General features: G+C 42.4%; 1 protein-coding gene across 1 annotated transcript in view; it reads left to right on the top strand.

The window, feature by feature from the left end:
• The window catches only part of PCYT1A (phosphate cytidylyltransferase 1A, choline), a 135,077-nt gene that overhangs the window by 121,796 nt on the left and 2,188 nt on the right, over nt 1–11,093 (top strand). The window lies entirely within an intron of this gene.

Raw genomic sequence — 11,093 nt, 5'->3', positions numbered from 1 at the left:
CATGTGTGCCCCATAGACACCGAAGACTCCATAGATTTATTTAATCATTTTATTGGTTGAGTTGATCATTAGAGTGACCCTTCAGGTCTTCTTCTCTTCCTTCTCTACTGTAACTTTCATATAGGATGTGAAAGTCTCTCTCTCCACTCCCCTCCGTCCTTCAAAGTGATCTTTCTAAAGCCAAGATCTCTGGCCCTGTCCCCTTTCCCTCTATCTGATCAACTTGAGTGGCTCCCAGGATCAAATGTAAAATCCTCTGTTTGGAATTCAATTGTTCTTGTTGTTCAGTTCCTTCAGTCACATCTGACTCTTTGTGACCCTATTTGGGGTTTTCTAGGGAAAGATATTAGCGTGCTTTGCCATTTTCTCCTCTAGCTCATTTTGCAATTGAGAAAATGGCAGCTTGTAGGGTTAAGTGACTTGCTCAGGGTCATACAGCTAGTAAGTATCTGAGACTGGATTTGAACCCAGGAAGATGAGTCTCCCCAGTTCCAAGCCCCATGCTCTATTTATTGAGCCACTTAGCTGCCCTGGCTAGCCTCTTCCTTCTTTTCCAGCTTTCTAAAAAATCAGAACTCTTACCTTCTGTCTTAGAATCAATACTGCATTGGTTCAAGTTCAAGAGTGGTAAAAGTTAGGCAGTGGAGTTCTTTTCTAGTTTTCTTATGCCTTCCTTATACCCTCCCATATCCTCTGATAGAGTGACACTGGCCTTACTGTTTCTTGAACAAAACACTCCATCCTATGACTCTGGACATTTTCACTAGTTCACTGGTTTCCCCATTCCTGGAATTCTCTCTTTTCTTCTATCTCTTGCTCCCAATTTCCTTCAAATCTCAGCTAAACTCTAAAATTCTTCAGAAAGCCTTTTGGGATCCTCTTAATAGTAGTGCCTTCTTTCTTTTGATTATGCCCCATTTATCTCTGTATATACATCTTGCTTGCATATAGCTGTTTGTATATTGTCTCTCTCATTAGACCATGAGCTTATTGAAATCAGGGAGTAGGGGGCAGTTAGGCAGCTCAGTATATTGAAAGCCAGACCTGGAGATGGGAAGACCTGGGTTCAAATCTCTTTGCAGCCACTTCCTAGCTGTGTGACGCTGGGCAAGTCACTTAACCCCCATTGCCTAGCTCTTCCCACTCATCTGCCTTGGAACTAATATTTAGTATTCTAAGACAAAAGGTGAAGGTTTTTTAAAAAGGAAGGAAGAAAGAGAGGGAGAGACAGAAAGAGAGGAAGAGAGGGGGGAAGAGAGAGAGACAGACAGACAGAGACACAGAGAGAGAGACACACACAGAGAGAGAGGGAGGGAGAGAGAGAGGAGAGACAGAGAGGAGAGACAGACAGAAAGGAGACAGAGACAGAGAGACAGAGACAGACAGACAGACAAAGAGAGAGAGAGAGAGAGAGAGAGAGAGAGAGAGAGAGAGAGAGAGAGAGAGAGAGAGAGAGAGAGAGAGAGTTTTTTGCTTTTGTTTTTCTCACTGTGGCCCAGAGCCTAACATATGAGATCCTAAACATGTGTTGGCTTGATTTGTCCCCAAGTAAAGACCTCATGTTGGGGAGTCAGAGACTGGATGGATTGTAAAGGAGTGGGGAAAGGGTATTGCCCTCTCTGCTGTCCTTGACCAGTGAGACATTCGCCTGAAGATTGTCCCTGACAGTAGAACAAGCTGACTCAGCCTCCTGAAAATCATCTCCAATCAAACATTCTCCCAGGTCATTCATCCCAGATTTAATGGAAGACCTTGAGGTTAATTGCTCAGAGAGCTGAACTTTAGACTTGCAGGGAGGTCGTTTCCTACAATTTTTTGTCCAGAGGGTGCTGGAATTGTGTTAAGGGGAAAGGGATTTGGGGCGGTGGCAAGGACCTTAAAGTTCATCTAGTCCAACACTCTTGATTCACAGAGGAATAAACCAGAAAAGTTGAGAGGTAACAAATATCAGAGGCAGGATTTGAACCCAGGTCCCCTGACTCCAGAAGGATGTCCGAAATAATAAGAAATATTGCAGTGGTACACAATCAGAAATAGAAATGCATTACTTTTAAAAAAATAATTTTTTTTTACCAATTACTTGTAACAACAAATTTCCACACAAGTTATATGATTGAACTTATCTCCCTCCCTTCCCTCCCTTTCCCTTCCCGTTGCTGGCAGGTGATTTAATCTGGGTAATACATGTATTATTATGCAAAACCATGACTTATTTTATTTGAGGGAAAGAGAAAAAGAATCAGGGGTCTGGGAGAGTGAGCTGGGTACAGTCTCAGGCCCTGAAGCATTTCATCTTTTCTGTGTTTGTGTCATTTTCCCCACCACTCCGTTAAGGAAAGAGAGAGGACTTGTTTCTTAGCGATCTCATCATAGATTCTCCCCTGCCTAGCTGGGAGTACCTGAAATTGATGCTCTAGGGGAGAAGGAGCGTCTTACATCTACAGGAGCCTCAGCTCTGAGATGGATGCGGTGGGATGGAGCTTGTCTTTGAAGGATACAGAAAAGAGAGACGGACCCAGAAGCTTTTTTCTGCTATGGGCAGAAACCACATTATGTGTGGGGGAGACAATGTTGTTCAGTCATATCTGGCTCCATTTGGGGTTTTCTTGGCAAAGATATTGGAGTAGTTTGCCAATGCCTTCTCCAGCTCATTTTATGGATGAGGACACTGAGGCATACAAGATTAAGTGACTTGCCCAGGGTCATACAGTTCATAAGCACTGGAGACATTGCTTAATCTTGCTTGCCTCAGTTTCCTCATCTGTCAAATGGGCTGGAGAAGAAAATGGCAAACCACTCCAGTATCTCTGCTAAGAAAACTCCAGATAGGGTCGAAAAGAGCTGGACACAAGTAGAAAATGACAACAATAACAAACATACCAAACAAATTTACAAGTGGCATGTAGGTGGCACAGTGGATAGAGAGCCAGGAGGCTCTGGAGTCTGGAGGACCCAGGTTCAAATCTAACCTCAGACACTTCCTAGCTGTGTGACCCTGAGCAAGTCACTTAATCCTGTTTGCCTAACCTTTGCCCTTCTGTCTTTGAGTTGTTACTGAGAAAGTATGGGTTTAAATAGATATTGTTCTGGAATAAGGAATAAAGGTTTAAAAACACACACATATTATATATGCATATATATATATATATATATATATATATAATATGTATAAACAGTTCAGGAATAAGGAAGGAGAGAGGCCAATGGCTTTCATACTACCAACGTGCCTCATGCTGGTCTCTTCCCGGAATCACCAATTGCTTAATCTCATACTGGAAGTCCCAGAGACATCATCATCACCTCAATGTATCTCAAACTGAATGTTTTTTCCCCCTTTGATCTTCTCTTCTCCCCAATTTCCTCCCTCTGTTGACGGCTCCACCTTCCTTGGGACTCCAAGATTCACGACCTCCACGTTCTTAACTCCTCACTCCACACGGCAAATTAGTTTGGTTTGCTGGTTATTCCGTCACCATATCTTTGGCGTCCAACCCCTCCTCCCCACTCCCAGCCACTGCCTTAGTTCAGGCCTTCCTCCTCTCTCACGTGGATCAATGAACCTTCCCATCGGCCTTCCTGCCTTCAATCCCTCTTAATTTTCATTGAACATTCATACATCTGATCGCGTCACTCTCCAACTCAACCAAATCCATCGTCGTCCTCCTGCCTCTAAAAGAAATTGAGGGCTCTCCCTAAGCCTTTAAAGCCCTCCACAGCCCTCTGTGCAGGCCCCTCCGCCATCCTGCCCTCCGGGCCCTCGAACCCTGACAGCTTTCTCACACACAGAGCTCCTCTGCCTGCCTGCCTCGTGCGCTTTCTCTTTTCCTTGGCTCCTTCGCTTTGACCATCACAGGGAGAGGACTTGCTCTTTGGACTGGGTTTAAGAGAGATAAAGCTGCACAGTCGTCAGCCTCTGCCTCTTTCAGTTATTGCAGATCCCGTCGGCCCGACAAAAGTCAAGACAGCTGGCGATGGCCAAGCTCTAAGGACACCCCCCCTCCCCTTCCGCTACCTTCCTGGCTGCTGGAGCAAATTGTCCTTCTCTAACCATTCTGCCTGTGCTTAGGGCAGACCCCCCTCTCATTCACTGGGGGGTTTGAGGCCTGTTGGTCACCCTCAGTCTGGTTTACTCTGCCCACCATGATGGTTTTACTGGAGGGCAGCCCCAGGGAATGTACACCTTCTTGGAGTCACAGGTTAGAGTTGGGTGACAGGTAAAAACCAAAGGGTGGGTGATTAGCCCTGAAAAGGGAACAAAGCCTCCTGACAGGGATACTAAGCTTCTCTGGGCTCCTAGGTGGCGCCATTTTGCACAGACCAGTGACCCTCCCTCCAGAGGTGCTGGCCCTCCCTGGGCTCCTAGGTGGCGCCATTTTGCACAGACCAGTGACCCTCCCTCCAGAGGTGCTGGCCCTCCCTGGGCTCCTAGGTGGCGCCATTTTGCACAGACCAGTGACCCTCCAGAGGTGCTAGCGCTCCCTGCACACCCCCCAAACCCCAAGCCCAGCTGAAACACCATCATCTTTAAGAAGCTTTGCAGGTTCCTTCCCCAACTGCTAGTTACCTCCTTCCCAAATGCCCTTATACACGTACATTTATATATAGTATCTATTTACTTGCAGATTTCAGTCAAATATGGAACATTATAAAAGATAAATAAGCCCATAGATAGAAATGCTATGTACTCGCTTCCCCAGTTAGGATGTAGGTCCTTGTGAGCAGGGACTGTTTCGGGCTCTGCACACAGTAAGTGTCTCATGAGATACTTGTGATGGGGAGCGCCGTTCTGATTGCTGAGGACTTTCCCACCTAAACAATTACAAGCACCCCAATAAAGTTAAAGGCTTATTAGTGGGTTGGTGGCCCGGAGACAGCTCCCCAGGAGGAGTCGACCTGCCTAAAGTAACAAAAAGAGAGGTTTTAATTGGTTTTGTGGGAGAGGCAAACAAGGGGGACAGGACTTACTCGTGACTGGGGGAGCCCGCCTGAGACAATTCAGTGGAATGGGCAGGGCTGGGGGTCAGCAAATGACCTCAATAACAAGTAAGAATGGGGGGGCTGGGGTTGAAGAAGCTGTTTATCAGGAGATATGCAGATCTCAGAAGGGTCGAACGGGCTTGCCATCTTTAGCCATTCATCAGGGCTCCACAGGGATGGTCTTCTCTGGACAGACAGGTTATGGGGAATCCTTCATTTGTCCCCTGAAACTTCTGGGTTTTCTGCATCCAGCTCCGTTTCCCCCCTCTCTTTATTTCTGGGATCCACTCCAGACTGGCCATTACTTTCTTTAAGAAAGGAAAACAGGATCCAGGGAGAGCCCGAATAGAAGTACTAGAAGTTTAAGACTTGAGAACAATTTGTTCCAATGGCCTTAAAGGCAGCCGAAGTAGGCGCTGTGGAGCCCTGAGAGCTTGAACAGACATCAAAGATGCCAAGATCATTCACAAGTCCTGGGTCACCACCACTCATCCTGACTTTTTTCTTTGCCACTGGACTTGGATGACTCCAGAAGAGAGAGTGAGGCTGGGGGCCAATAGGTGCCTCAGTGGATAGAGTGCTAGGCCTGGAGATAGGATGTCCTGGGTTCAAATGTGGCCTCAGACACTTCCAAATTGTGTGACTCTAGGCAAGTCACTTACCCCCAATTCCCTAGAACCAATACACAGTATTGATTTTAAGATGGAAAGTAAAGGTTCTGAGATAGACAGAGGGGGAAAGGGAAGGGAGAGAAATAGGGGGAAAGAGAGGGAAGGGGAAAAGAAGGGAGAGGAGAGAGAAGAGAGAGAGGGGGCGATAAGAGAGAGAGAAGAGAGAGGGGGGAAAGGGAGAGGGAGAAAGAGAGATGAAGAAAGGGACAGGGAGGGAGAGAGGGAGAGGGAGAGGAAGAGAGAGAGGAGAGAGAGAAAGAGAGAGAGGAGAGAGAGAGAGAAAAAAAAGAGAGACTGATGATTTGGTCAAACTCTGCCTCACTTCAATCCAATTCACAAACAAGTCATGACATCACTCTGTGATGTCATTGGTCCTCTTTAAAAATTAAGGATGAACAATAACAACACTAATAAAACTTAATATTAAAGGAGTGAGAATGGTTCTTTAATGAAATAGAGGATTTCTGAGTCTTCCTGATGAAAAGAACAAAGTTGTAGAGAAAATTTGAAATTCAAACATGGAGTAAAGAGAAATATAGGAAAAGAAAACAGAAATAAACAATGGTAAAGGACTAAGGACCAAAAATACATTCAAATATGGGGAGATGATATGAGTCCCCTCAAGGGGACATAGAGGGGTCATAAAGGGACTAAGGAGTGGAAGTAGTTTTATTATTTCTTGATGATCTTAAGATTTCATCATTATTCACAAGTATCCCATTTCATTGGTCAAGATCTCTACATTCCTTTGATCATAACCTCCCTCTATCATCCTCTATGCCTCACCACTCCTAAATGTGGTCTTTACCTTCATCATGGCTTCCAATCCATTTTCCCTCTCTGCTTTCTCCATTCATTACCCCCTCTCTGACTTCACTTTTATCCTTTCCCTATCTTGATCCCATAGTTAATCAATTCAACTCTACACTATTCTATAGTCTCAAATCGCCCTCCTCCCCCAACTCCTTGCCAAATTATAACCCCTGATTATACTCACCATCTTCTTTCTCAACTCCTATTCATATGCTTCTGAATATAGCAAGAGGAAATCACATAAATGCCACGGCTGGGTAGACTACAAATTTATGTTATCTAACTTCATTGCAGGAAGACTATATTTTTACTTTTTAATTGATCCACTATTATACTCCCCATAGAAGCTCTTCAATACCTATTCTTCTCTTCTTAAGGCTCTCTCAAATAGTCTGATGTAGGTCATATCTGTAACTTTCATGTAATATACATTTCCATATTGCTCATGTCATGATAGAACACACACATAATAACATACAGTAGAAATCTCATGAAGGAAATCGAGTGGAAGATGGAAGGCTTTGATCTGCACTCGGGCTCCACCAGTTCCTTCTTTGGCTGTGGATGGCATTTTCATCATGAGTCCATAGACTCACTTTGCTGATAATGGTTTAAATCTTTGATCATCATATCAGATTTCTGTTACTCTACACATTATTCCCTGAGTTCTGCTCATTTCACTTTGCATCAGTTCAGAGAAGTCTTTCTAGGTTTTTCTGAACTCATCCTGTCCATCATTCCTGATGGTGCAATAGTATTCCATTCCAACCTTATACCACTACTTGTTCATCCATTCCCCAAGCAATGGACACCCTTCAGTCTCCAATTCTTGGCCACTACAAAAAGAACTGCTAAACATGTTTTGGTACAGGTAGGTCCTTTCCCCTTATCTTTAGGATAGAGATCCTGTAGTGTTATTGCTGGGTCAAAGAGTATGCATAGTTTTGTGGTCCTTTGAGCCTTGTTCCATATCACTCTCCAGAATGGTTGTATCAGTTCACAGCTGCACCAACAGTGTATGAGTGTCACAACGTTCCCACGTCCCCTCTAAACATTTATCATTTTCCTTCTTGGTCATGTTAACCAATCCAGTGGGAGGGAGGTGATATCTCAGAGTTGTTTTAATTTGCATTTTTCTAATCAATAGTGATTTGGAGGATTTTGAAATATGACTGTGGATAGTTTTAATTTCTTCCTCTGAGAACTGCCTGTTCATAGCTTTTGAACATTTTTCAATTAGGGAACATTTTAGGAAAGATTAATGAATTGCACCTTGCCCTTAGGAGGGTAATCTGGATCCCCTGAAGATTTGGCTTGAGTTTGACTGGGCTTTTTTGCCTGGAGAAGAGAAACATTTATCCTCAAATATTTGAAGGTTTGTCCCATGAGATTAAACATGTTCTGCTTGTCCCAAAGGGTAGTACCCAGAGTGATGGATGGCAATTGCAAAGAAGTGAATTTCAGCTTGAAGCCGGTAAAAACTGTATTGCACTTAGCTCCAGGCAAGAGTGTAATGATCTCCCTCAGGAGGCCAACCCGCAGGAGGGTTCCCCTCTTTGCAAGTTTTCAAGAAAAGAACCAAATGACCGCTTGTGGAGTGCACCGTAGAAGAGATCCTTATTCAGACCAGGTTGGACTAACCTCTCCAACGCAGCCTTTCAGCTCTTAAGTTCTGTGAATTAGCCAAACCTTGAAAATTCACCATTTTGTAGCTCCTGTCTATATGTGCTAGGGTGGATTTGCTAAGTGGCCACTAGAGGGCAATAAGGTTCAGCATGATGACTTGTTTTTTGGTTTTTTTGCTACTTTATTTAAAACTTTTTTTTTTTATCAATTACATATTATAACAAATTTCCACGCAAGTCTTCCTAAGTTATATGATCGAACTTATCTCCCTCCCTCCCTTTCCTTCCTTCTCCAGGATTTAGTAGGACTTCTTTTTTTACTTTTTTTAATTTGTTCTGTTCTATGGTTCCATGATTCATGTTCTTTCCCTCCTGCCTCTGAGAGCTGACAAGCAGTTCCACTGGGTTATACATGTATCATCACTCAGTACCTATTTCCATATTATTCACTTTTGTAACAATCTTTCAAAAAGCAAAACCCCAAATCACATACCCATATAAACAGATGACAATCATGTTTTCCTTCTGGGTTTCTGCTCCCACAGTTCTTTCTCTTGATGTGGAAAGTGTCCCTCAGGATTGTCCTGGATCATTACATGGCTATCAGCAGCAAAGTTGATTACGTTTGTTCTCCTGGTTCTGCTCATTTCACTCAACTTCAGTTTGTGGAGGTCTTTCCAGTTCACATGGAATTCCTCCACTTTATTATTCCTTTGAGCACAATAGTATTCCATCACCAACATATACCACAATTTGCTCAGCCACTCCCCAATTGATGGGCATCCCCTCGTTTTCCAATTTTTTGCCACCACAATGAGCGCAGCTATGAATATTCTTGTACAAGTCTTTTTCCTTATTCTCTCTTTGGGGTACAGACCCATGGCTATGGCTGGATCAAAGGGTAGATATTCTTTTAAAGCCTTTTGGGGTTGGACAAGCTAACATAATAAAAATGACAATCCTACTCAAATTAATTTATTTATTTAGTGCCATACCTATGAAACTACCAAGAAACTTTTTTACAGAATTAGGAAAAATTATAACAAAGTTCATCTGGAAGAACAAAAGATCAAGAATATCCAGGGAAATAATGAAAAGAAAATGTGAAGGATGGAAGCCTAGCAGTACCAGATCTTAAAATGTACTCTAAAACAGTGGTCATCAAAACAACATGGTACTGGCTAAGAGTCAGAAGGGAGAATTAGTGGAATAGACTTGGGATAAACGACCTCAGCAAGATAATGTTCAATAAAACCAAAGATCCTAGCTTTTAGGACAAGAACTCACTCTTTGACAAAAACTGCTGGGAAAATTGGAAAACAGTATGGGAAAAATCAGGTTTGGATCAATATTTCACACTCTATACCAAGATAAATTCAAAATGGGTAAATGACTTAAATAAAAAGAGTGAAATTATAATAAACTAGGTAAACATAGAATAATATATCTGTCAGATCTGTGGGAAAAGAAAGAATTTAAGGCCAAGCAAGAGACAGAACATTACAAAATGTAAAATGAATGATTTTTGATGATATCAAATTAAAGTTGTATACAAATAAAACAAGTGTAACCAAAATTAGAAAGAAAGCATCAAATTGGGGAAAAAATTATTATAACAAAACTCTCTGACAAAGGTTTAATTTCCCCAATATATAAGGAACTAAGTCAAATTTACAAAAAATCAAACCATCCCCCAATTGACAAATGGTCAAGGGATATGAATAGGCAGTTTTCATATGAAGAAATCAAAACTATAAATAAGCACATAAAAAATGTTCTCAATCCCTCTTGATTAGAGAAATGCAAATAAAAAAACAACTCTGAGGTATCACCTCACACCTAGAAGATTGGCCAATATGGCAGCAAAGGAAGGTGATAAATGTTGGAGGGGATATGGCAAAATCTGGACATTAATGCATTACTGGTGGAATTGTGAATTGATCCAACCATTCTGGAGTGCAATTTGGAACTATGCCTAAAGGACTTTAAAAGAATGTATACTCTTTCCACTACTAGGTTTGTACCCTGAAGAGTTAATAAGGAAAAATACTTGTACAAAAATATTTATAGCCACTCTTTGTGGTGGAAAAAAATTGAAAAATGAGGGAGTGTCCCTCAATTGGGGAATAATTGAACAAATTGTGGTATCTGATGGTGATGGAATACTATTGTGCTAAAAGGAAAAATAAAGTAGAGGAATTCCATGGGGGCTGGAACAACCTCCAGGAATTGATGCAGAACGAAAGGAGCAGAACCAGGAGAACATTGTACACAGAGACGGATACACTGTGGTACAATTGAATGTAACAGATTTTTCTACTAGCAGCAATGCAATGATCCAGGACAATCCAGAGGAACTTATGAGAAAGCTATCCACATCCAGAGAAAGAACTGTGGGAGCAGAAATGCAGAAGAAAAACATAGGATCAATCACATGGTTTGAAAGGGATATGATTGGGGTTTTGGCATTAAAAGATCACTCTATTGCAAATATGAATAACATGAAAATAGGTTTTGAACAATAATACCATATATAACCCAGGGGAACTGCTTGTCAGCTCCAGGAGTGGGGAGGCAAGAGGTGTGTGTGTATGGGGGGGGGGGGGGGGGTAGGAATCATGAATCATGTGACCATGGGGAAATATTCTAAATAAATAAATAAATTTAAATTAAAAAAAAGCCCAATTCCTGATCATCTCTTCACCATAATCCTGAGTTTGAGTATCTTTCTCTCCTCCTTCCTCCCCCCACTAAATTCTAGTATCTTAGGCCTTAGCATAGTGCCTGGATCATAGTAAGTGCTTAATAAATGTTGTCTGTCTATTTCTCTTTCTCCCTCTCTCCCTTCCTCTCTCTCATTCTTCATCTATCTATCTATCTATCTATCTATCTATCCATCCAACTAGCTACCTATCTCTCTTCTTCATTCTGAGAGCCATCCCTCACCAGAAGCAGAACCTAGACAATGAGGTTGGAAATCAGGGGCTAGAGAATAGTCAAATAAGAC

The sequence above is a fragment of the Monodelphis domestica genome, chromosome 4 (genome assembly GCF_027887165.1).
Source record: "Monodelphis domestica isolate mMonDom1 chromosome 4, mMonDom1.pri, whole genome shotgun sequence".
Classification (NCBI taxonomy): Eukaryota; Metazoa; Chordata; class Mammalia; order Didelphimorphia; family Didelphidae; genus Monodelphis; species Monodelphis domestica.
Note: the sequence above shows the minus strand (reverse complement) of the source record. Positions and strands in the feature narration are given on the sequence as shown.